The sequence below is a fragment of the Piliocolobus tephrosceles genome, chromosome 11, assembly GCF_002776525.5.
Source record: "Piliocolobus tephrosceles isolate RC106 chromosome 11, ASM277652v3, whole genome shotgun sequence".
NCBI classification, from domain to species: domain Eukaryota; kingdom Metazoa; phylum Chordata; class Mammalia; order Primates; family Cercopithecidae; genus Piliocolobus; species Piliocolobus tephrosceles.
The window spans coordinates 117,395,827-117,422,377 of record NC_045444.1 but is presented as its reverse complement, the minus strand read 5'-3'; the positions used below and the strand labels follow the sequence as shown (position 1 = coordinate 117,422,377).

The window sequence follows — 26,551 nt, the reverse complement described above, 5'->3', positions numbered from 1 at the left end:
GAAGTCAAATTGTCCCTGTTTGCAGATGACATGATTGTATATTTAGAAAACCCCATTGTCTCAGCCCAAAATCTCCTTAAGCTGATCAGCAACTTCAGCAAAGTCTCAGGATACAAAATTAATGTGCAAAAATCACAAGCATTCTTATACACCAGTAACAGACAAACAGAGAGCCAAATCATGAACGAACTTCCATTCACAATTGCTTCAAAGAGAATAAAATACCTAGGAATCCAACTTACAAGGGATGTAAAGGACCTCTTCAAGAATGACAAACCACTGCTCAGTGAAATAAAAGAGGACACAAACAAATGGAAGAACATACCATGCTCATGGATAGGAAGAATCAATATCGTGAAAATGGCCATACTGCCCAAGGTTATTTATAGATTCAATGCCATCCCCATCAAGCTACCAATGAGTTTCTTCACAGAATTGGAAAAAACTGCTTTAAAGTTCATATGGAACCAAAAAAGACCCCACATTGCCAAGACAATCCTAAGTCAAAAGAACAAAGCTGGAGGCATCACGCTACCTGACTTCAAACTATATTACAAGGCTATAGTACCAAAACAGCATGGTACTGGTACCAAAACAGAGATATAGACCAATGGAACAGAACAGAGTCCTCAGAAATAATACCACACATCTACAGCCATCTGATCTTTGACAAACCTGACAAAAACAAGAAATGGGGAAAGGATTCCCTATTTAATAAATGGTGCTGGGAAAATTGGCTAGCCATAAGTAGAAAGCTGAAACTGGATCCTTTCCTTACTCCTTATACGAAAATTAATTCAAGATGAATTAGAGACTTAAATGTTAGACCTAATACCATAAAAACCCTAGAAGAAAATCTAGGTAGTACCATTCAGGACATAGGCATGGGCAAGGACTTCATGTCTAAAACACCAAAAGCAACGGCAGCAAAAGCCAAAATTGACAAATGGGATATGATTAAACTAAAGAGCTTCTGCACAGCAAAAGAAACTACTATCAGAGTGAACAGGCAACCTACAGAATGGGAGAAAAATTTTGCAATCTACTCATCTGACAAAGGGCTAATATCCAGAACCTACAAAGAACTCAAACAAATTTACAAGAAAAAAAAAAAACAACACCATCAAAAAGTGGGCAAAGGATATGAACAGACACTTCTCAAAAGAAGACATTCATACAGCCAACAGACACATGAAAAAGTGCTCATCATCACTCGCCATCAGAGAAATGCAAATCAAAACCACAATGAGATACCATCTCACTCCAGTTAGAATGGCAATCATTAAAAAGTCAGGAAACAACAGGTGCTGGAGAGGATGTGGAGAAATAGGAACACTTTTACACTGTTGGTGGGATTGTAAACTAGTTCAACCATTATGGAAAACAGTATGGCGATTCCTCAAGGATCTAGAACTAGATGTACCATATGACCCAGCCATCCCACTACTGGGTATATACCCAAAGGATTATAAATCATGCTGCTATAAAGACACATGCACACATATGTTTATTGCGGCACTATTCACAATAGCAAAGACTTGGAATCAACCCAAATGTCCATCAGTGACAGACTGGATTAAGAAAATGTGGCACATATACACCATGGAATATTACGCAGCCATAAAAAAGGATGAGTTTGCGTCCTTTGTAGGGACACTGATGCAGCTGGAAACCATCATTCTTAGCAAACTATCACAAGAACAGAAAACCAAACACCGCATGTTCTCACTCATAGGTGGGAACTGAACAATGACATCACCTGGACTCGGGAAGGGGAACATCACACATTGGGGCCTATCATGGGGAGGGGGGAGGGGGGAGGGATTGAATTGGGCATTATACCTGATATAAATGACGAACTGATGGGTGCTGACGAGTTGATGGGTGCAGCACACCAACATGGCACAAGTGTACATATGTAACAAACCTGTACATTATGCACATGTACCCTAGAACCTAAAGTATAATAAAGCTCCTGGACAGGAAAAATCAATATTATTAAAATGGCTATACTGTCCAAAGCAATGTAGAGATTCAATGCTATTCCTATCAAACTACTAACAACATTCTTCACAGAACTAGAAAAAAATATTTTAAAATTCATATGGAAACAAAAAAGAGCCCAAATAGCCAAGGTAATCCTAAGCAAAAGGAATGAAGCTGGAGGCATCATACTAACCTGACTCCAACCTATACTACAAAGCCACAGTAACCAAAACAGCACGGTACTGGTAGAAAAACAGGAACATAGACCAACAAAACAGAATAGAGAGCCCAGAAATGAGGCCACACATCTATGATCATCTGATTTTTGACAAAATGACAAGAACAAGAAATGGGAAAAATACTCTATATTTAATAACTGGTGATGGGATAACTGGCTAGCCATATGCAGAGGATTGAAGCTGGACCCCTTCCTTATACTATATAGAAAAATTAAGATGGGTTAAAGACCTAAATACAAAACCGAAAACCATAAACACCTTGAAGACAACCTAGGTAGTATTATCCTGGACACAAGCATGAGCAAAGGTTTCATGACAAAGAAACCAAATGCAGTCACAACAAAGAAAAAATTGGCAAGTGAGACCTAGTTAAACTTAGTTTCTTTTGCTCTGTAGAAGCTCTTATCAATGGTAAACAGACAACCTACAGAATGGAAGAAAATATTTGCAAACTATGCATCTGACAAAGATTTAATATCCAGCATCCATAAGGAACTTAAATTTATAAGAGAAAAACAACCCTATTAGAAAGTGATCAAAGAACATGAACAGACACTTCTCAAAAGACATACATGTGGCCTACAAGCGTATATAAAAAAACTCAGTATCACTGATCATTAGAGAAATGCCAATCAAAACCACAATGAGATACCATCTCACACTGGTCAGAATGGCTATTAAAAATTCAAAAAACAACAGATACTGGCAAAGTTGTGGAGAAAAAGGAACATTTATGTACTTTTGGTGGGAGTATTAAATCCATTATGGAAAGCAATATGGCGATTCTTCAAAGAGCTAAAAGAGAACTAACATTCAACCCAGCAATCTCATTACTTGGTATATACCCAAAGGAATCATTCTACCATAAAGACACATGCACACAAATGTTCACTGCAGCACTATTCACGATAGCGAAGACATGGAATAAACCTAAATGCCCACCACGACAGATTGGATAAAGAAAATGCAGTATACGTACACCATGGAATACTATCCAGCCATAAGAATGAATGAGATCATGCCTTTTGTGGGAACATGGATAGAGCTGGAGGCTATGACCCTTAGCAAACAAATACAAGGACAGAAAACCAAATACTGTATGTTCTCAATTATAAGTGGGAGCTAAATTATAAGAACTTATGAGCACACACCAAAAAAAAAAAAAAGAAGAAGAAGAAAAGCCGCTTATAAAATCCAGAGGTGAAGGAAGAAAAGATTGAAATCGGCCGGGCGCGGTGGCTCAAGCCTGTAATCCCAGCACTTTGGGAGGCCGAGACGGGCGGATCACGAGGTCAGGAGATCGAGACCATCCTGGCTAACACTGTGAAACCCCGTCTCTACTAAAAAATACAAAAAACTAGCCGGGCGAGGTGGTGGGCGCCTGTAGTCCCAGCTACTCGGGAGGCTGAGGCAGGAGAATGGCGTAAACCTGGGAGGCGGAGCTTGCAGTGAGCTGAGATCCGGCCACTGCACTCCAGCCTGGGGAACAGAGCGAGACTCCGTCTCAAAAAAAAAAAAAAAAAAAAAGAAAAGATTGAAATCTCTTTGACGAATACATATTCCTCCCTTCTTCCCTCCCTTCATCTCCAAAGTAGACCTGCCCCAGGGCCAGGAATCCCCTCCCTGCAAGACTAGGTAACAAGCGGATTTTTGCTTTTGAGCTTCAAAGTCCTGGCTTCTGGCGGTTTATAGGTGATCTTTGAGGGTGATTTTGACGAGAGGCTTGTTAGCTTCTCTATGCTTTTGAAACGCCCACTCTTCCCACAAGAATCTGGGACTTTGCAGAACTGGTCCAAGGTGAGTGCAGGATTAATTGCCAAATGAGTTTCCTCATAAGCCTGGGATCCAAAGTACAATGGACAGCCAGCAAACACTTAGGAGGGGTTTGAACAAGTGAAATCAAGGCCCAAGGTCATAGGACCCAATGGAGAGTGAGGCAGCTGGGATCTGAGATGACTGGCATGGGCCTCAAAGCAGGGGGCTTGGAAATAGGCCCTGAAGAGAGGGTCGCTTGCGTGGCTAGGAAGGGGTTGGGGCCCACTAGCATTTCCCAGAATGCCTCTTTTCTTCAGCAGTGAGAGCCGGAGGGAGGGATGGGTTTCTCAGCACAGTTCCAGTATGAGTGGCCCTCACCACAGGGCGCCATTGCCAAGTCAGAAAGAAACCAAGCTTAACCGCTGCCTCCTGTCCCCATGGTCTGTGAAAGTCTCATACTGTAGTGTGTTGAATGGTAGCCCCCCAAAAGATACATCCACATTATAATTCCTGGGACCAAGAAGTGTGATCTTATTTGGAAAAAAGGCCTTTGCAAATTAAGTGACCTTGTTTGGAAAAAGGGTCTTTGCAAATGTAATTTACAACACTGAATGAGTACCTGTTGAGTGTGGAGCTCCCTATGTTGCCCAGGCTGGTCTTAAGGAGTGTGTGTGTGTGTGTGTGTGTGTGTGTGAGAGAGAGAGAGAGATAGGGTCTCACTGTGTCATCCAGGCTGGAAGGCAGTGGCATGATAACGGCTCACTGCAGCCTCAACCTCCCAGGCTCAAGTGATCCTCTGGCCTCAGCCTCCTGAGTAGCTGGGACTAGGGTTGCACACCACCACTCCTAGTTAATTTTTTGTGTGTATTTTTTGTAGAGACGAGGTCTCCCTAAGTTGCCTACGCTGATCTTGAACTCCTGAGCTCAAGTGATCCACCTGCCTCGGCCTCTCAAAATGCTGAGATTACAGGCGTGAGCCACTGTGCCTGGCTCAAGTTAAAGATCTTGAGATGAAATGATTCCGGGGATCATTATCTTGGGATCATTATCTGGGATGGGTTGTAAATCCCAGGATGAATGTCCTTATATGAGACGTGCAGAGGAGAGACCCAGAGATGGAGGAGGAGAAGGCCACGTGAAGGCAGAGGCAGCGACTTGCGAGTCGCAGCCACAAGCCAGGATGGCCTGGAAGAGGCAGGAACAGGGTCTTCTTAGAACCTCCAGAGGCAGTGTGGCCCTGCTGACACCTTGATCTTGGACCCCTGGCCCATTAGAGCTGTGAGAGAGTAAGTTCTGCTGTTTGAGGTCATCTGCTGCAGGAGCCGCCAGGAACAAATACATAGCCCAATCCCATTTTTAATTCCCGAGGGTTTCACCCCTGGGACACTTCTTCCACACGTGCCCTGTTGTGCTCCGTTTTGCCCTGTGTCTATCTGCGAGTGGGACTCCATCCTGTTGATACATTCCACATAAAATATACTTGTACCAAAAATGTCTTGTTTTTAGGAGACTGTGGGGGATGGGAATTGGGGGAAGGGTTCCGTTTTCCGGGGCAAATATAGCTGTCCGTCAGTGTCCTAAAGGGATTGGTTCCAGGACTCCTGGAGGTACCAAAATTCAAGGATGCCCAAGTCTCTGATATAAAATGGCATAGTATTTGTAAATAACCTATGCACATTCTCCTGTATACTTTAAATCATCTCTAGATTATTTGTAATATTTAATGCAATGTAAGTGCAGTGTAAATAGTTATTGTACTGTATTAGTTTTAAAATTTGTGTTATTTATTATTATTGTTATTTTGAGTGAGAGTCTCGCTCTGTCGCCAGGCTGGAGTGCAGTGTTGTGATTTTGGCTCACTGCACCCTCTGTCTCCCAGGTTCAAGCAATTCTCCTTCCTCAGCCTCCCAAGTAGCTGGGACTACAGGTGTGTGCCACCACACCCAGCTAATTTTTGTATTTTTAGTAGAGATGGGGTTTCACCATGTTGGACAGGATGGTCTCGATCTCTTAACCTCATGATCCTCCCACCTCAGCCTCCCAAAGTGCTGGGATTACAGACATGAGCCACCATGCCTGGCCTATTGTTGCTGTTATTTAAAAAAAAATTAGAGATGAGGTCTCAGTCTGTTGCCCATGCTGGAGTGCATGGCATGATTATGGCTCACTGCAGCCTCAAACTCATGGGCTCAAGCTATCCTGCCACCTCATCCTCCAGAGTAACTGGGACTACAGGTTTGTGCCATCACACCTAGCTAATTCTTTTTGTTTTGTTTTGTTTTTTCTAGAGCTGTGATCTCATTATGTGTTGTCCAGGCTGGTCTCAAACTCCTGGCCTCAAGTGATCCTCCCACCACAGTGTTGGGATGACAGGTGTGAGCCAGTGTGTCTGGCCTGTTGTTATTTTTTAATTGCTTTTCTTTTTTCAAATATTTTTGATCCATGGTTGATTGAACTCTTGGATGTGGAACTGGGGGTAACTGAGGGCCAGTTGCACTGGGCTTTCCCTTGACTAAATTTGGGCAAAATAAAATTATCTCTGACCTTTACAAAGCTAATCAGACACCTCTAGGGTAGCAAATCCTAAAAGAAAAAGATCAGGCATATGAGTGCTTGTGTGTGTGTGTGCATGTGCACCTGTGTTGCCAAGCTGTTCCCTCCCCCACCCCCACCAGTTTGGTTTTGGAGGCAAAGGAAAGGCACCCTCCTGGCTAGCAGGCCAGATGAGCCTTGTCACCTGCAGGATAGGAGGCGGCCCAGATCTTCTCCTGAGCACAAAGATGAGCAAAATCAAAGGAAACTGTACAAGACTGAAGACCTTTTGTGTGGTCTTCCCGGAAGTGGCAGAAGTTTCTGGTGGAGGAGTAAAACAGGCCCCTGCTACACGTAACTTCCTTGATCACCAATCCACAGACAATCCACCCACCCACACCACATCCCAGGCCTCTCCTTTTCGTGCCTGACCTGTGCTCCTGTGGTCTGCATGGGTGTGAGTCACCTCCTTCTCCACTGCAGGCCTCTTCCAGGATGTCCTGGTGAAGACCACCACTGTCTATCCAGTTATACTAGCCGGAACCCTGGGAGTGTCTCTTGACACTCCTCATTGTCCCCCAAACCCAGCCTGTCCCCAAAGCCTATTGATTGTATTTCCTCTTTGTCACACAAATGTCACCAACTCTGATGCGCACCTTGTTTCTCCCCTTTGTGGTACTTGTCACAGTTGCAGTTTGCCTGTGAGCTCCACGGAAGACAGGCACCATGGCTGCTTATTCCTTGTCGTGTCCCTGGTGCATAAAACAGGCATTTGGCATCACTGGTATTCAAGAAATACTTGCCAAATAATTGAATAAATAAGCAAATGAAAGAAGGAATGCAGTTTTGCGTGAGGATGGTGTTGAAAATAAATAAAGCCTTCCCCAGCAGTGCCTGAGGTTCATGTAAGAATGTCCTAGATGGTGAAACAGGAGACGCACGGGCATGGTAGGTGGGCTCTCCCCACCCCTCCCACAAGAGTGCAAAGCTGGGACAAGCCAGAGGCTTCACAGGCCTGGTAACTGGCGGGTAGGGTTTGGTGATTCCTACCCAGGGCTGGGGGCATCGGGCAGCTCTTCCTCTCTACCTGGGCAGTGTTTACCGAGTGTGTTTCCCATTCATTATTTTGCAATGGGTACTGGGTTCAGAGTGTCTACAAGCAGTGGGGGCTTGGAGGTTCAAGGAAAGTGTAGTGTAGCTTTCTCTCCCTTTTAGGAAGATTTCTGTTTTTCTTTTTTTTTTTTTTTTTTAAGACACTCTTGCTCTGTCACCCCAGCTGGAGTGCAGTGGCATGATCAAGGCTCACTGCAACCTCTGCCTCCCAGGTTCAAGTGATTCTCATGCCTCAGCCTCCTGAGCAGCTGTGATTACAGACATGAGCCTCTGCACCCGGCCTAGGAAGATTTCAAAAGGAAGATGAGTCTATTGTAATTTAGAGGGCCATTTTACACTCCCTGTGTGGGTGGCAGATGCTTCGGGTCTGGCAGCTAGCTCTATCCCAACCTTCTCTATCCACCCTGCAATTCCCTCCCCTCCCCCGAAACAACTTTCCCTGGATTCTCCAACTGTTAACATTTTGCTGCAATTGCTTTGTCTCTCTTCGTCTCTCTCTGTGTGTGTATATTTCCACATACTTTTATTTTGCTGAGCAATTTCAAAGCAAGTTGCTGACATCTTGACATTTCACTTCTAGATATCTCAGCATCTCCTAATAAGGATATTCTCCCACAAAACCACAATACCATGATCACAACCATAATAGCACCCAGGGTACTATCTGTATTCAAATTTCTACAATTGTCCCCGGAAGAGCTTTTAGTACTGGATTATTTTTCCTATCCAGGATCCAATCAAGATCATGTATGATATTTGGTTGTTATGCCTCTTCAGTCTCTTTTCATCTAAAACAATCTTTCGGCCGGGAGCGGTGACTCACGCCTGTAATCCCAGCACTTTGGGAGGCCAAGGCGGGCAGATCACGAGGTCAGGAGGTGGAAACCATCCTGGCTAACACAGTGAAACCCCGTCTCTACTAAAAATACAAAAATTAGCTGGGTGTGGTGGCGGGCGCCTGTAGTCCCAGCTACTGGGGAGACTGAGGCAGGAGAATGGCATGAACCCAGGAGGCGGAGTTTGCAGTGAGCTGAGATTGCACCACTGCACTCCAGCCTGGGCGACAGGGAAAGACTCCGTCTCAAAAAATAAATAAATAGATAAAATAAAACAGTCTTTCGCCTTTTTATTGTTGTTATTGTTCTTTGTTTATGTGAAATTAGCTTTTGATAAAGAGTCCAAGCCAGTTGTCTTGTACAGTGTCCCATATGTGGGTTAATCTGGTTGCTTACACAAGATTAGATGTAGGTTGAATATTTTTGGCCAGAGTTCTGTACTGCATAGATGCCACTGTAGACTTCCCTGTCAGGTATCACATCTGAAGTAAATAATGTCAGCTATCACGTCTGGAGTAAATAATGTCAGTATCACATCTGGAGTAAATAATGTCAGGTATCAGTATCACACCTGGAGTAAATAATGTCAGTATCACATCTGGAGTAAATAATGTCAGGTATCAGTATCACACCTAGAGTAAATAATGTCAGTATCACATCTGGAGTAAATAATGTCAGTATCACACCTAGAGTAAGTAATGTCAGTATCACATCTGGAATGTATAGTGTCAGTATCACATCGGAAATAAATAATGTCAGTATCACAGCTGGTGTAAATAATGTCGGTACCTCATCTGGAGTACATAGTGTCAGTATCACATCGGGAGTAAATAATGTCAGTATCATATCTGGAATGTATGCTGTCAGTATCACATCTGGAGTAAATAATGTCAGTATCACATCTGGAATGTATAGTGTCAGTATCACATTGGGAGTAAATAATGTCAGTATCACATCTGGAATGTATAGTGTCAGTATCACATCTGGAGTAAATAATGTCAATATCACATCTGGAGTAAATAATGTCAGTATCACATCGGGAGTAAATAATGTCAGGTATCGTATCTGGAGTACATAATGTCAGTTACTCTTGGTGATGCTGAGTTTGATCACTAATCCTCACTCTGTTTCCCCTTTCGTAAGTAATTTGTAGAATCCTCACATGGTCACAGGATTAACTGAATATCCAAGTCACCAAATAGTTTTGGCAGCCCTTGGTGATGCTTACCCAAAGGAAGCTTTACATTGGGAATTGCAAAATGGTAGTTTTTCATTCTTTTATACCTGCTACATTTACTAGCTGGCCTTTTTTTCTGTGAGAATTTCCAAATCCCACTATATTAAAAATACTAATCACTGTGGGTTCGTGGAGTTTTAAAAATGCTATAATTGAAACTACAGCTATTCATTTTGATGTTCAAATCATCCCACATTTGAGCAGTGGGAGCCCTCAGGTCAGCTCCTGAATCCTTTTGACATAATCACATTTATCTTCCAAAACTGTTTTGCTTTCTGGTGTGACAAGAGATTCCATGCTCACGTTGTGCATTTTCACCCCCAGCGTAGAATCAACCATTTCTCTAACGAGCCCTGGTGTCTTTAGTGGTGAATGGTATACAGAAAGAAAGAACCTGGTGATATATGTGCTTGTTGCTACTGGGCTGTCATTCAGTGGAAAGGATTAGAAAATTCATTTTTAAAAAATTACAAGTTCAAACTGATATTTCCAACTCAAATTTAACATTACAGAGTTTTTCTTTCACTTCTTTACTTATTACTAGTATCTTTTTTCCCCTTCAGTAAAATATATATTTGCTTATTTGCTTTCCACTATACATGCATAAAAGAGTTTCAGAATTACAAGGCCAATATTACTACTAACAGTAAACCTACTAAATAGAAGATTTTCTGTAGTTCTTCTGTTCTTAGAACAGATCCTTCTCTGCAATCAGAATGCTTGCTCTGTGTGGTTGTGGTATCACTTTGAGGTGTTATCAGTTTGATTTGCTTATTTTGCATTCTATTGTAGGGTTTTCTTTATCCCATCTTGTTAACATTTAATTTTATTTTTTAAATACATAAAACATTTATATAGTTAAAAAGTAAAAATGGGTTGAGAATAGTGCCTCACACCTGTAATCCTAGCACTTTGGGAGGCCGAGGTAGGAGCATTGCTTGAGCCCAAGAATTTGAGACCAGCCTGGGCAACATAGGGAGACCTCATCTCTACATAAATAAATAAATAAATAAATAAATAAATAAATAATTAGCTGGGTACAGTGGTGTGTGCCACTGGGAGGCTGAAGCAGGAGAATTGCTTGAGCCAAGGAGGTTGAGGCTGCAGTGAGCAACTGCACTCCAACCTGGGTGAGAGGGTGAGACCCTGTCTCCGAAAAAAATAAAAAAATAAAAAGTGACAATGATATAAGATATACAAGAGAAGCCTCACTGCCATTCCTATCCCTTCTACCCCATTCCTTCCCACCTCCATGGTTAATGCCTTCCTTTAGTGTCTGTTTAACACTGTATTTCTTTTCACAAAAAATAACACATACGCATACTCATTTTCTCTTCTTTCCATATGAAAGACAGTATAATATATATCCTCCTTTGCATCTTACCCCAAACCTCATTATCTGTTCACACAGATCTCTCGTGCTCACATTCATTCCTTCCCATTTCGGGACATTCTGCTGTCACATGGAACATGTTCAGAGTTGTTTTTTGTCTGATCTGTATTAATGCTAGTTATTTCAGAAGACCATGCAATACCCATGAAAACTTCCCCTTCGTTCTCAGAAAGTTTGCACAAAAACCAACTCACAAAAGGCAGATTAATTAGATAAAAGGCTATGAATTTATTTTAACGTGTCAAGCATGGGGAATTGTAGGAGAGTGATTACTCAATAACCCAGCAGGGTACATATGCTTATGTAACCTTCTTCTTAGGAGAAAGGGAGATGGAGAAGTGTGGATGATTTTAGTGTAAGTGATTTTTAGGGAAATAAATGGGCTTGAAGAACATAGAGTGGCCTGGGACAAAGTCTATTGTGCCTGCAGAATATACAATGGTTTGTGACAAAAGTCTGCCTAGCTGTGTTAACAGATGTCAGGCTTTCTTCCTGGATATGAGTTCTGTTCATGAAAATTTAGGAAGGGACCAGGAACAATTGTTTTCTTCTTTCGTGGGTTTGGGCTTTAGGCAGATAAGTGAGAACAACCTCACTCGGTGCCTTGAGAGAGACAGACTGAGACAGAGGCGGGGGTTGGGGGAGAAATCTTGTGGCTTCTTCTTCAGTTCAGCATGTCACAGAGCCATATTTGGGGGTATTAGTTTCTGAGCCCCAGTCTCCGTGATACCGGGTCCTTTTGAACTGGCATGACCTTTGGATTCTGAGAGTGTGAGAAGGCAATAGGTCGAAGGTCCAAATGAGGGTGAAGGACACAATGCAGGCTGTCCCCTCCTGTCTGACCTCTAGTGTTCTTGTGTCTCTTGGTACGTGGGTGGCTTGAGAGATAGGTTTGTGGGGAGGGCCTTTAACACTGGAGGATAATGAAATGTTGCCAGGAAAGAAGTGGTTTCTTTGTCAAACACTTGCCTCACTCAAAGTGTATACTTAAAAAAAATTAAGGCACAATTTATATAGCATAAAAGTTGCCACTTTAACCATGTTTTTTTTCTTTTTCTGTTTTTGAGACAGAGTCTTGCTCTGTCAGGCTGGAGTGCAGTGGCTCAATCTCGGCTCACTGTAACCTTGGCCTTCCGAGTTCAAGCGATTCTCCTGCCTCAACCTCCTGAGTAGCTTGGATTACAGGCATGCATCACCACGCCCAGCTAATTTTTGTATTTTTAGCAGAGGTGGGGTTTTGCCATTTTGGCCGGGCCGGTCTTGAACTCCTGACCTCAGATGATCTGCCTGCCTCGGCCTCCCAGAGTGCTGGGATTTCAGGTGTGAGCCACCGTGCCTGACCCACTTTAACCATTTTGAAGTGTACAGTCAGTGGCTTTAGTACATTCACTGTCTCATTCAACCATAATGTTTTTATCACCCCCAAAGGAAACTTCATACCCATTAAAGAGCCACGCCCCATTTCCCCTTCCCCCAGGCCCTGGCAATCACCAATCTGCTTTCTGTCTTGAATGGATTTGCCTATCCTGAATATTTCACTTATATGGAATCATACAATATGTGTCCTTTTGCGTCTGGCTTCTTTCACTTAGGTTCATCCAAGCTTCAGCATGTGTTGGTATTGCCTCCTTTTTATGATGAAATATTCCATTTTATGAATGTACTACAGTCCAGTTTATCTGTTTACAGCTTATGGACAGCGGGGCTGCTTTTACATTTTGGTCACTGTTTTAACCTGTGTTTCTATTCTTCTGGGTACATACTAGAAATGGACTTCTGGGTCATATGGTAACTCCATGTTTAAATTTTTTTTTTTTTTGAGATGAAGTCTCACTCTGTTGCCCAGGCTGGAGTGCGGTGGCATGATCTCGGCTCACTACAACCTCTGCCTCCCGGGTTCAAGTGATTCTTCTGCCTCAGTCTCCCGAGTAGCTGGGACTACAGGCATGCACCACTACGCCTGGCTAATTTTTATATTTTTAGTAGAGACGGGGTTTCACCATGTTGGCCCGGCTGGTCTCGAACTCCTGACCTCATGATCTGCGCACCTTGGCCTCCCAAAGTGCTGGGATTACAGGCGTGAGCTACTGCACCCGGCCCCATGTTTACATTTTTGATGAACCAACAGACTGTTTTCCACATCAGCTGCACCATTTTACATTTTCACAAGCGAAGTAGGAGGATTCCAGTTTTTCCATGTCCTTGCCAATGGTTATTCTTCATTTAAAAAATTATAGTCATCCTTGTGGATGTGAAGTGGTCAACTGTTAATACCCTTTTTGACACAAGCTTAAGGTGTCAAAGGATATGCTCTAATGTTGCCCTTTGGCTTCATGAGGCTACTTAAAGCTTCCAATTTCTTGTAAATAACATTAGACTTTGTTATTGTTACATTAACTTGGTGACCCAAGGGATTCATGGCTGTAGGAGGGGAATCCTGTTATATTCCAAGTGCTGTGATCTGAATGTGTTCCCAAAGTTCATGTGTTGGAAACTTAATGGCCAACGCAACAATGTTGAGAAGTGGCATCTTTAAAAGGTGATTAGGTCATGGAAACACAGCTCTCATGAGTGGATTCAGGCCATTATTGGGGGACCGGATTAGCTATCACAGGAGTGACTTAGATATAATATCAGGGAATTCTGCCTCTCTTTCCTTTCTCTCGCATGTGTTCTGTCTCATGATGTGATGCCTTCTGCCATGGGATGGCCCTCGCTAGATGCCTACACCACGCTCTTGGACTTCCCAGCTCCAGAACCATGAGCCAAATAAACTTCTGTGCTTTGTAAATTACCCAGTCTGTGGTACTTTGTTATAGCAGCAGAAAATGAACTAAGACACTATGCATGATGTTACCCTGAACATTTGCATAAAAACAGCTTTTTACATCACATAGCCTCACTCAAAATGTGTTATGGGAACACAGTAAAACAGAGGTGGGCTAGGTGACATTAACTGTGGTGGGGGGGCGAAATAATCCTTGGGACCAGTGACCTTTAGGGCTCTGTTAAAGTGATTTCTGTGCTCAAAATAACTGGCCCAGGGCTGTGGAATCCAGGCATCCTAACAAAACCACATGAATGAGGAGAACAGCACTTTTCATGACCAACCCCACCAGAGGAATTTTTCAGGCACGCATCTTACTGTGTTGCTCAGGTCAGCTGGCTACCACTTGTGAGCGCAGGCCCAGAGGTTGGGGCACCCTAGTGAGTCAGAGCCCAGATAAGGGAGGGTGAGAATTACCACTTCCTGTTTATGAAAAACACTTAGATAAATGTTGGTTCCCACCATGGCTAAGAATCAAATAATATTCTTTCTCCGGGCCTCAGCCTCAAGTGCCTGACAAACTCTTGAAAAACCCAAGACACTACTCAAAGTAGTTTACACGGGGAGGTCCAAGGTGGTTTCCCTATGGCTGGTTGATGATCTTAATTACGGTATTTTTCAGGATTGACAGCCAAGCAGATGTTATTGACATTAACCAATTAATCCAGGTCTTATCTCATGTCATCCTCACGCCAAGTAAAAGCACCAGAGAGTTTTGGAAGTGGAGAAATGCCACAGGGTGGATCAGGAAAGACAGGACAGAGGAGGGGCCATTTGTGTAAGACCTGCCTGAAAGGATGGGTGGAAGAGGACAGGGGGAGGGAAGGGGAGGATGGAAGCTGGGCGGTAAGTGTGCCACCCCTGCACAAGCATTGAGCAATGCCAACTGTGCCAGCATAGAATGGACTTCTGGATGCACCCACTTTATCTCAAAATTATTGTGACAATGTGATTACAAGAAAATTTTGTGGCCAAAATGTTAAAATTTGACATTCCAGAACTGGAATAATTATATCTTGGCACTGTTTATGGTGACATTTCTTCCATAGTTACCGAACTGAGTATTTGCCAGGCTAAGAAGACACTTTCAACTGAGGTAAGTGGAGAAGTGGCTATTTTGGGGAATCCCCAGGCTACCTAGGGCAGTCTCTTTAACCCCTAGGATCCAAGTATAGTTATTAAAAGTACCCATTTTCGTTGCCCAAAGTGTCCCAGTTTAGATAATAAATTATATGGTCACTCTATTTATCATGGATTTTAAATGATTTTTTTAAATTGTGGTAAAATAGGCGTAACTTAAAATTTACCATTTTAACCATGTTAAGTGTTGAGTTCAGTGGAATTAAGTACGTTCACCTGGTACAACCACCACCAACTCCCCATCCTCCCCTTCCCCCAGCTCCTGGCAACCAACCACAATTCTAATTTCTATGTCTATGCATTTGACTACCCTAGGTACCTCTTTAAGTGGAATCATACACTATTTTTCTTTTTGTGATTGCCTTATTTCACTTAGTATAATGTCTTCAAGTTTCATCCATGTAAGAGCATGGGTCAGAATCTCCTTCCTTTGTAATGTTGAGTAATACTCCATTGTGTCTGTATTAGTCTGTTCTTGCATTGCTATAAATAAATACCTGATACTGGGCTGGTCACGATGATGCACACCTTTAATTCCAGCACTTTGGGAGGCCAAGGTGAGAGGATCACTTAAGTCCAGGAGCTCAAGGCCAGCCTGGGCAGCATGATGAAACCCCATCCCTACAAAAAATACAAAAATTAGCTGGGCATAGTGGCCCATACCTGTAGTACCAGCTACTCAGGTGGCTGAGGTGGGTGGATTGCTTGAGCCTGAGAGGTTGAGGCTGCAGTGAGCTGTCATGCCACTGTTCTGTAGCCTGGACAACAGAGCAAGACCCTGTCTCAAAAAAAGGAAAAAAGAATAAAAAAAGAAATAGACTGGGTAATTTATAAAGAAAAGAGGTTTCATTGGCTCACGATTCCATAGGCTGCACAGGAAACATGACGCTGGCCTTCTGCTCGGCTTCCGGGGAGGTCTCAGGAAACTTACAATCATGGCAGAAGTTGAAGCAGAAGCCAGCACTTATCACGTGGCCAGAGTAGGAGCAAGAGAGAGACGGGGGAGGTGCTGCACACTTTTTAAACAATCAGATCTTGTGAGAATTCACTCACTACACAGTACCAAGGAGGGTGCTAAACCATTTATGAGAACTCTTACTTCATAATCCAATCACCTCCCACCAGGTCCCGCCTTTAACACTGGGGATTATAACTGGACAGGAGATTTGAGTGGGGACACAGATCCAAACCATATCGGTAGTTTATCAATGGATAAACACACTGTGTTATCCATTCATCCATTGATGGAAGCAGCAGTTGGGCTGCCCCTACCTTTTGGCTATTGTGCATAATGCTGCTATGAACATGGGTGTACAGATAGCTGTGTGTGACTTTGCTTTCAGTTCTTTTGGGTGTATACCCAGAAGTGGAATTTCTGGATCATATGGTAATTCTTTATTTATTTATTTATTATTAGTATTTTTGAGATGGAGTCTCATTGTGTTGCTCAGGCTGGAGTGCAGTGGTGGAATCTCGGTTCACTGCAACCTCCACCTCGCAGGTTCAGGAGATTCTCCTGCCTCAGCCTCCCGAGTAGCTGGGGTTACAGGCTCCTGCCATTGTGCCTGGCTAATTTTTGTATTTTTAGTGGAGACAGCGTTTCACCATCTTGGCCAGACTGGTCTCGAACTCCTGACCTCTTGATCTACCTGCCTCGGCCTCCCAAAGTGCTGGGATTACAGGTGTGAGCCACCGCGCCCAGCCTCTATTTAGAATTTTTTGAGAAAATGCCACTCTGTTTCCAATAGTGGCTGTACCACTTTACATTCCTATCAGTCCAAAATTCCAATTCTCCAACATCCTCTCTTTCTTTCTTATAGTAACCATTCTAGTGGGTATGAAGTGGCATCTCACTGTGGTTTTGATCTGAATTTCTCTAATGATTAGTGATGTGCTGAAGTGCATGGCGCCATCATAGCTCACTGCAGCCTCAAAATCTTGGCCTCAAGTGATCCTCCTGCCTACTCTCCTGAGTAGCTGGAACTATAGGCATGTGCCACCACACCAGGTGAATTTTTAAAATTTTTAAATTGTTTATAGAGATGGGGTTTCACCATGTTGTTCAGGCTGGTCTTGAACTCCTGGCTGCAAGTGATCCTCCCACCTTGGCCTCTCAAAGTGCTAGGATTACAGGCATGAGCCACCATGCCTGGCCAGTCATTCTTCTCTAGAGACATATCTATTCAAGTCGTTTGTTCATTTTTGTATTGTGTTACTTGTTTTTGCCATTGTTTTTGAGTTTTAGTTCTCTATATGTTCTGGATATTAATTCCTTATCAGATATAATTATTTTTTTTTTGTAATGATTTTGAAACTTTTCTTCCTTGTACAATTTTGAGATATAAAGAATTCCCAGACTGGGCACGGTGGCTCATGCCTGTAATCCCAACATTTTGGGAGGCTGAGATGGGAAGACTGCTTGAGCCCAGGAGTTCAAGACCAGCCTGGGCAACATAGTGAGATCTCATCTCTACAAAACATTTTAAAATTAGCCAGGCATGGTGGTGTGCACCTGTAGTCCCAGCTACTCAGGAGGCTGAGACAGGAGGATCGCTTGAGCCCAGGAAGTCAAAGCTGCAGTGAGCCATGATCACACCATTGCACTGCACCCTGGGTGACAGAGCAAGCCCCCATCTCAAACAACAACAACAATAACAGCAACAACAATGATGACAAAAGAATTCCCAAACTGGACTCTTACTGGAATGACTTATGGTCCAAATGTATAACTGAATTGTGTAACTAAGAATTAAAGAGCCAGGGTATGCCCAAGATGGCCGAATAGGAACAGCTCCAGCCTCCAGCTCCCAGCGTGAGTGACACAGAAGATGGGTGATTTCTGCATTTTCAACTGAGGTACCGGGTTCTTCTCACTGGGGCATGTTGGACAGTTGGCACTGGTCCACGGGTGCAGCCCGAACAGTGAGAATTGAAGCAGGGCGAGGCATCGCCTCACCTGGGATGTGCAAGGGGGAAGGGAATTCCTTTTCTTAGCCAAAGGAAATTGAGACACACAACACCTGGAAAATCAGGTAACTCCCACCCTAATACTGTGCTTTACTAAGGGTCTTAGCAAATGGCACACCAGGAGATTATATCCCACACCTGGCCCAGAGGGTCCCATGCCCATGGAGCCTCCCTCATTGCTAGCACAGCAGTCTGAGATCTAACTGCAAGGTTGCAGCAAGGCTGGGAGAGGGGTGCCCACCATTGCTGAGGCTTAAGTAGGTAAACAAAGCTGTGGGAAGCTGGAATTGGATGGAGCCCACCACAGCTCAAGGAGGCTGGCCTGCCTCTGTAGACTCCTTCTCTGGGGACACGGCATAGCTAAACAAAAAGCAGCAGAAACCTTGGCAGAGGTAAATGCCCCAGTCTGACAGCTTTAAAGAGAGCAGTGGATCTCCCAGCATGGAGGTTGAGATCTGAGAACGGACAGATTGCCTGCTCAAGTTGGTCCCTGACCCTTGAGTAGCCTAACTGGGAGACATCCCCCACTAGGTGCAGACCGACACCTCACACCTCACATGGTGGGGTACACCCCTGAGATGAAGCTTCCAGATCAAGAATCAGACAGCAACATTCACTGTTCAGCAGTATTCTATCTTCTGCAGCCTCCGCTGCTGATACCCAGGCAAACGGGGTCTGGAGTGGACCTCAAGCAAACTCCAACAGATCTACAGCTGAGGGTCCTGATTGTTAGAAGGAAAATTAACAAACAGAAAGGACACCCATACCAAAACCCCATCAGTATGTCACCATCATCAAAGACCAAAGGCAGATAAAACCACAAAGATGGGGAAAAAGCAGTGCAGAAAAGCTGAAAATTCAAAAAATCAGAGCGTATCACCCCCTCAAAAGGAATGCAGCTCATCACCAGCAATGGAACAAAGCTGGATGGAGAATGACTTTGATGAGTTGAGAGAAGAAGCTTCAGTCAATCAAACTTCTCAGAGTTAAAGGAGGAACTGCGTAACCAGTGCAAAGAAACTAAAAACCTTGAAAAAAGAATGGATGAATGGACAACTAGAATAATCAATACAGAGAAGACCTTAAAATAACTGATAGAGATGAAAACCATAACACGAGAACTACATGACAAATGCACAAGCTTCAGTAACCGACTCGATCAACTGGAAGAAAGAGTATCAGCGATTGAAGATCAAATGAATGAAATGAAGTGAGAAGAGAAGTGTAGAGAAAAAAGAGTAAAAAGAAATGAACAAAGCCTCCAAGAAATATGGGATTATGTGAAAAGACCAAATCTACGTCTGATTGGTGTGCCTGAAAGTGACGGGGAAAATGGAACCAAGTTGGAAAACACTCTGCAGGATATCATCCAGGAGAACTTCCCCAACCTAGTAAGGCAGGCCAACATTCAAATTCAGGAAATACAGAGAACACCACAAAGATACTCCTCGAGAAGAGCAACTCCAAGACACATAATTGTCAGATTCACCAAAGTTGAAATGATGGAAAAAATGTTAAGGGCAGCCAGCCAGACAGAAAGGTCGGGTTACACACAAAGGGAAGCCCATCAGACTAACAGCAGATCTCTCTTCAGAAACTCTCCAAGCCAGAAGAGAGTGGGGGCCAATATTCAACATTCTTAAAGAAAAGAATTTTAAACCCAGAATTTCATATCCAGCCAAACTAAGTTTTATAAGTGAAGGAGAAGTAAAATCCTTTACAGACAAGCAAATGCTTAGAGATTTTGTCACCACCAGGCCTGCCCTACAAGAGATCCTGAAGGAAGTACTAAACATGGAAAGGAAAAACAGGTACCAGCCATTGCAAAAACATGCCAAAATGTAAAGTCCATTGATGCTAGGAAGAAACTGTATCAACTAGCGAGCAAAATAATCAGCTAATATCATAATGGCAGGATCAAGTTCACACATAACAATATTAACCTTAAATGTAAATGGACTAAATGGTCCAATTAAAAGACACAGACTGGCAAATTGGATAAAGAGTCAAGACCCATCAGTTTGCTGTATTCAGGAGACCCATCTCACATGCAGAGACATACATAGGCTCAAAATAAAGGGATGGAGAAGATCTACAAAGCAAATGGAAAACAAAAAAAAAGCAGGGGTTGCAGTCCCAGTCACTGATAAAGCATACCTTAAATCATCAAAGATCAAAAGAGACAAAGAAGGCCATTACATAATGGTAAAGGGATCAATTCATCAGGAAGAGCTAACTATCCTAAATATACATGCACCCAATACAGGAGCACCCAGATTCATAAAGCAAGTCCTTAGAGACTTACAAAGAGACTTAGACTCCCATACAATAATAACGGGGAGACTTTAACACCCCACTGTCAACATTAGACAGATCAATGAGACAGAAAATTAACAAGGATATCCAGGAATTGAACTCAACTCTGCACCAAGCGGACCTAATAGACATCTACAGAACTTTCCACCCTAAATCAACAGAATATACATTCTTCTCAGCACCACATCACACTTATTTCAAAATTGACCACTTAGTTGGAAGTAAAGCACTCCTCAGCGAATGTAAAAGAACAGAAATTATAACAAACTGTCTCTCAGACCACAGTGCAATCAAACTAGAACTCAGGACTAAGAAACTCAATCAAAACCGCTCAACTACATGGAAACTGAACAACCTGCTTCTGAGTGACTACTGGGTACATAACGAAATGAAGGCAGAAATAAAGATGTTCTTTGAAACCAATGAGAACAAAGATACAACACACCAGAATCTCTGGGACACATTTAAAGCAGTGTTTAGAGGGAAATGTATAGCACTAAATGCCCACAAGAGAAAGCTGGAAAGATCTAAAATTGACACTCTAACATCACAATTAAAAGAACTAGAGAAGCAAGAGCAAACACATTCAAAACCTAGCAGAAGGCAAGAAATAACTAAGATCAGAGCAGAACTGAAGGAGATAGAGACACAAAAAATCCTCCAAAAAATCAATGAATCCAGGAGCTGGTTTTTGAAAAGATCAACAAAATTGATAGATTGCTAGCGAGACTAATAAAGAAGAAAAGAGAGAAGAATCAAATAGACACAATAAAAAATGACAAAGGGGATATCACCACCGACCCCACAGAAACACAAACTACCATCAGAGAATACTATGAACACCTCTGTGCAAATAAACTAGAAAACCTAGAAGAAATGGATAATTTCCTGGACACTTACACTCTCCCAAGTCTAAACCAGGAAGAAGTTGAATCCCTGAATAGACCAATAGCAGGCTCTGAAATTGAGGCAATAATTAATAGCCTACCAACAAAAAAAGTCCAGGACCAGACAGATTCACAGCCGAATTCTACCAGAGGTACAAGGAGGAGCTGGTACCATTCCTTCTGAAACTATTCCAATCAATAGAAAAAGAGGGAATCCTCCCTAACTCATTTTATGAGGCCAATGTCATCCTGATACCAAAGTCTGACAGAGATACAACAAACAAAGAGATTCTTAGACCAATATCCCTGATGAACATTGATGCAAAAATCCTCAATAAAATACTGGCAAACTGAATCCAGCAACACATCAAAAAGCTTATCCACCATGATCAAGTGGGCTTCATCCCTGGGATGCAAGGCTGGTTCCACATTCACAAATCAATAAACATAATCCAGCATATAAACAGAACCAAAGACAAAAACCACATGATTATCTCAATAGATGCAGAAAAGGCCTTTGACAAAATTCAACAGCCCTTCATGCTAAAAACTCTCAATAAATTCGGTATTGATGGAATGTATCTCAAAATAATAAGAGCTATTTATGACAAACCCACAGCCAATATCATACTGAATGGGCAAAAAATGGAAGCATTCCCTTTGAAAACTGGCACAAGACGGGGATGCCCTCTCCCACCACTCCTATTCAACATAGTGTTGGAAGTTCTGGCTAGGGCAATCAGGCAAGAGAAAGAAATAAAGGGTATTCAGTTAGGAAAAGAAGAAGTCAAATTGTCCCTGTTTGCATATGACATGATTGTATATTTAGAAAACCCCATTGTCTCAGCCCAAAATCTCCTTAAGCTGATCAGCAACTTCAGCAAAGTCTCAGGATACAAAATCAATGTGCAAAAATCACAAGCATTCTTATACACCAGTAACAGACAAGCAGAGAGCCAAATCAGGAATGAACTCCCATTCACAATTGCTTCAAAGAGAATAAAATACCTAGGAATCCAACTTACAAGGGATGTAAAGGACCTCTTCAAGGAGAACTACAAACCACTGCTCAGTGAAATAAAAGAGGACACAAACAAATGGAAGAACATACCATGCTCATGGATAGGAAGAATCAATATTGTGAAAATGGCCATACTGCCCAAGGTCATTTATAGATTCAATGCCATCCCCATTAAGCTACCAATGACTTTCTTCACAGAATTGGAAAAAACTGCTTTAAAGTTCATATGGAACCAAAAAAGAGCCCACATTGCCAAGACAATCCTAAGCCAAAAAGAACAAAGCTGGAGGCATCACGCTACCTGACTTCAAACTATATTACAAGGCTATAGTACCAAAACAGCATGGTACTGGTACCAAAACAGAGATATAGACCAATGGAACAGAACAGAGTCCTCAGAAATAATACCACACATCTACAGCCATCTGATCTTTGACAAACCTGACAAAAACAAGAAATGGGGAAAGGATTCCCTATTTAATAAATGGTGCTGGGAAAATTGGCTAGCCATAAGTAGAAAGTTGAAACTGGATCCTTTCCTTACTCCTTATACGAAAATTAATTCAAGATGGATTAGAGACTTAAATGTTAGACCTAAAACCATAAAATCCCTAGAAGAAAACCTAGGTAATACCATTCAGGACATAGGCATGAGCAAGGACTTCATGTCTAAAACACCAAAAACAATGACAACAAAAGCCAAAATTGACAAATGGGATTTAATTAAACTAAAGAGCTTCTGCACAGCAAAAGAAACTACCATCAGGCTGGGCGCGGTGGCTCAAGCCTGTAATCCCAGCACTTTGGGAGGCTGAGACGGGCGGATCACGAGGTCAGGAGATCAAGACCATCCTGGCTAACACGGTGAAACCCCGTCTCTACTAAAAAATACAAAAAACTAGCCGGGCGAGGTGGTGGGCGCCTGTAGTCCCAGCTACTCCGGAGGCTGAGGCAGGAGAATGGTGTAAACCCGGGAGGCGGAGCTTGCAGTGAGCTGAGATCCGGCCACTGCACTCCAGCCTGGGTGACAGAGCAAGACTCTGTCTCAAAAAAAAAAAAAAAAAAAAAAAAAAAAGGAAACTACCATCAGGGTGAACAGGCAACCTACAGAATGGGAGAAAATTTTTGCAATCTACTCATCTGACAAAGGGCTAATATCTAGAACCTACAAAGAACACAATCAAATTTATAAGAAAAAAACAACCCCATCAAAAAGTGGGCAAAGGATATGAACAGACATTTCTCAAAAGAAGACATTCATACAGCCAACAGACACATGAAAAAATGCTCATCATCACTCGCCATCAGAGAAATGCAAATCAAAACCACAATGAAATACCATCTCACACCAGTTAGAATGGCAATCATTAAAAAATCAGGAAACAACAGCTGCTGGAGAGGATGTGGAGAAATAGGAACACTTCTACACTGTTGGTGGGACTGTAAACTAGTTCAACCATTGTGGAAAACAGTGTGGTGATTCCTCAAGGATCTAGAACTAGAAATACCATTTGACCCAGCCATCCCATTACTGGGGATATACCCAAAGGATCATAAGTCACGCTGCTGTAAAGACCATGCACACGTATGTTTATTGCAGCACTATTCACAATAGCAAAGACTTGGAATCAACCCAAATGTCCATCAGTGACAGACTGGATTAAGAAAATGTGGCACATATACACCATGGAATACTATGCAGCCATAAAAAAGGATGAGTTCGTGTCCTTTGTAGGGACATGGATGCAGCTGGAAACTATCATTCTCAGCAAACTATCACAAGAACAGAAAACCAAATACCGCATGTTCTCACTCATAGGTGGGAATTGAACAATGAGATCACTTGGACTCAGGAAGGGGATCATCACACACTAGGTCCTATCGTGGGGCGGGGAGGGAGGGATAGCATTAGGAGATATACCTAATGTAAATGATGAGTTAATGGGTGTAGCACACCAACGTGGCACATGTATACATATGTAACAAACCTGCACGTTGTGCACATGTACCCTAGAACTTAAAGGATATATAAAAAAAGAATTAAATAGCCATCCTAAAGTTTATTTAGCTTAATATTACAAATGTAAGTACACCAAATAATTTTTATAAGGATTAGATATCAGAAAGTCTAATGTCTATCATCGTACTTAACAGTCTCATTTAAATCTTTATACTGTGTTGCATCATAGGTGATACATTGTTTTTTTTTTTTTTCCGTGAGACAGCAGTCTTGCTCTGTCATCCAGGTTGGAGTGCAGTAGCACAATCTTAGCTCACTGCAGCCTTGACTTCCTGGGCTCAAGCAAACCTCCCGCCTCAGTCTCCTGAGTAGCTGGGACTAGAGGTGCTATTGTTCCTCTTAAAGTTATCTAGTTTACACATTGTCTTAACCATCAATCTATTTCCCTATTTATCTGTTAAGAAGCTCTTAATAACTGTTTTGGTACATAAAATAAATACCTTTCACAATCATCACTAATTATTGGCACATTTTGCTCCAGCAATAATAATAGTGCATTTATACCGCAATGGACTGATAGAACTTCAAAACCTAAAGCACATAATATTTTCTCACTCCTCGTTACATCTCTCATGCTCGACTATAATTAAAAGTGAATATGCAGCCTTACCACTGAATCGGAAGGCCTGCCTGGCTGGAGTAACTCCAGATGACATGCAGACTCCATATCATGATCATTTATGTGGCCACCTGCTCCCTGATGGACTTCGAGGCAGAGAAGCTGTTACCAGTGGAGGTTGTCCAGGTTCTTGGCATTTTGAACAGAGTTGGACAAAACACGCAAACAAAGCAAGGAAAGAATGAAGCAACAAAAGCAGAGATTTACTGAAAATGAAAGTACGCTCTGCAGGATGGGAGTGGCCCGATCATAGGGGCTCAAGAGCCCAGCTGCAGAATCTTCTGGGGTCCAAATACATCCTAGAGGTTTCCCATTGGCCACATGGTGTTCACCCGATGCAAATAAAGTAGTGGCCCGAAATCAATCTGATTGGTTGCGGAAAGCAACTCACAGAGACTAAAGTGAAATTACAAAGTTACACTCCTATGCAAATATCTTTGCTTTCTGCAACCAATCAGAGCTACTTTCAATTTTCCAGCAGAAAGGGGTGGGTGGTTTTCAAAGGGAGTCGCCTCTGGTCCTTTTGTTACTTAGGTATGGAAAATTGGGGTTTTCTTTTCGATTTGGTTCTAGGAAGTCAGCGTGAATCGGCCTTAGGTTTCCTGCCTCCAGACCCTAGTCTCCTGCCAACAAGTGGCCAGTCGGCTCTCGAGCCTTCCCAAGGCAGAAGGTGGAGCCGAAAAGCAGACTTCCCTGAATGCTGAGGCTAAGTTGAATATTGGTGTAGGCTCCGTGCAGCCCACCTGCAGAACAGAGGAAGGGAGCACCAGAAAGCTGCTTGGGAGTTGGATCTCAGGATGCCGGACAGAGGCGTTTGAGCTTTACCCCTTGGGTGGCAGAGCATGGACCACTGCAGTCTCTCCAGGTCGTGGGTGGGCGTGGGTGGGCCCTCGGGCCTATTTGACTTAGTCTCTCCCTCCCACATCATGGGAGCCATCTTCTCCCTCTTGTGACTCCTTGTCTTATAAACCAGAGAAGATGACTAGTGCTTATGAAAAGCACTCTTGTGCTGACAGGTGCCCTAAGGCCACCATCATCATCCATGAGGATTTCTCTTTGTCAGAGTGCTGCAGCAGCTGCAGCCTCATTCAGGGCTTGGCCTCTGTCCCCAGATTGCAGAGGAGAAAAGAGCCAACTTAGGCCGGGCACAGTGGTGCACGCCCCTAACCCCAGCACTTTGGGAGGCTGAGGTGGGCGGATCGCTTGAGTCTAGCAGTTTGAGAACAGCCTGGGCAACATAATGAGACCCGTTTCTAAAAAAAAAAAGCAAAAAAAAAAAAAAAAAAAAAAAAGCCAGGATGGGTGGCAGGTGCCTGTAGTCTCAGTTACTTGGGAGGCTGAGGTGGGAGGATTGCTTGAGCCTGGGAGATCGAGGCTACAGTGAACCATGATCCATGATTGCACCACGGCACTCCAGCCTGGGAGACTGAGACCCTGTCTAAAAAAAAAAAAAAAAAAAAAAAAGAACCAAAATGCCCCCAAACCAAACAAAAGAACTACCACAGCCCCAACAGTACAAAATCCAAAAGACCTAAAAAAGGAATACCCTTCAAAATAGGTATCCCTCCCATTCTGTCCTCAGGGTTCCTGTTTTCTTTTTACCTGAAAGCAACTGGACTTCCAGCTTCTTATGTGTCCTTGCACACTTTTTTTTTTTTTTTTT

General features: G+C 42.9%; 1 protein-coding gene across 7 annotated transcripts in view; it reads right to left on the bottom strand.

The window, feature by feature from the left end:
* SPATA3 (spermatogenesis associated 3) overlaps positions 1 to 25,273 on the bottom strand; it is a 50,023-nt gene extending 24,750 nt beyond the window's left edge. For 4 of the 7 annotated variants that reach the window (XR_002726698.1, XR_002726696.1, XR_002726693.1 and 1 more), the window contains exons 1-2: positions 24,880 to 25,273; positions 15,556 to 15,679 (exon numbers count right to left, since the gene is read on the bottom strand). The gene's annotated coding sequence lies outside the window, so the exon portion shown is untranslated. Of the gene's footprint in view, positions 1 to 7,168; positions 7,265 to 15,555; positions 15,680 to 24,879 lie in introns of all 7 variants that reach the window. The other 3 variants (XR_002726697.1, XR_002726694.1, XR_002726695.1) reach the window with 2 other exon arrangements.
* Between the last annotated feature and the right edge of the window lie 1,278 nt (positions 25,274 to 26,551).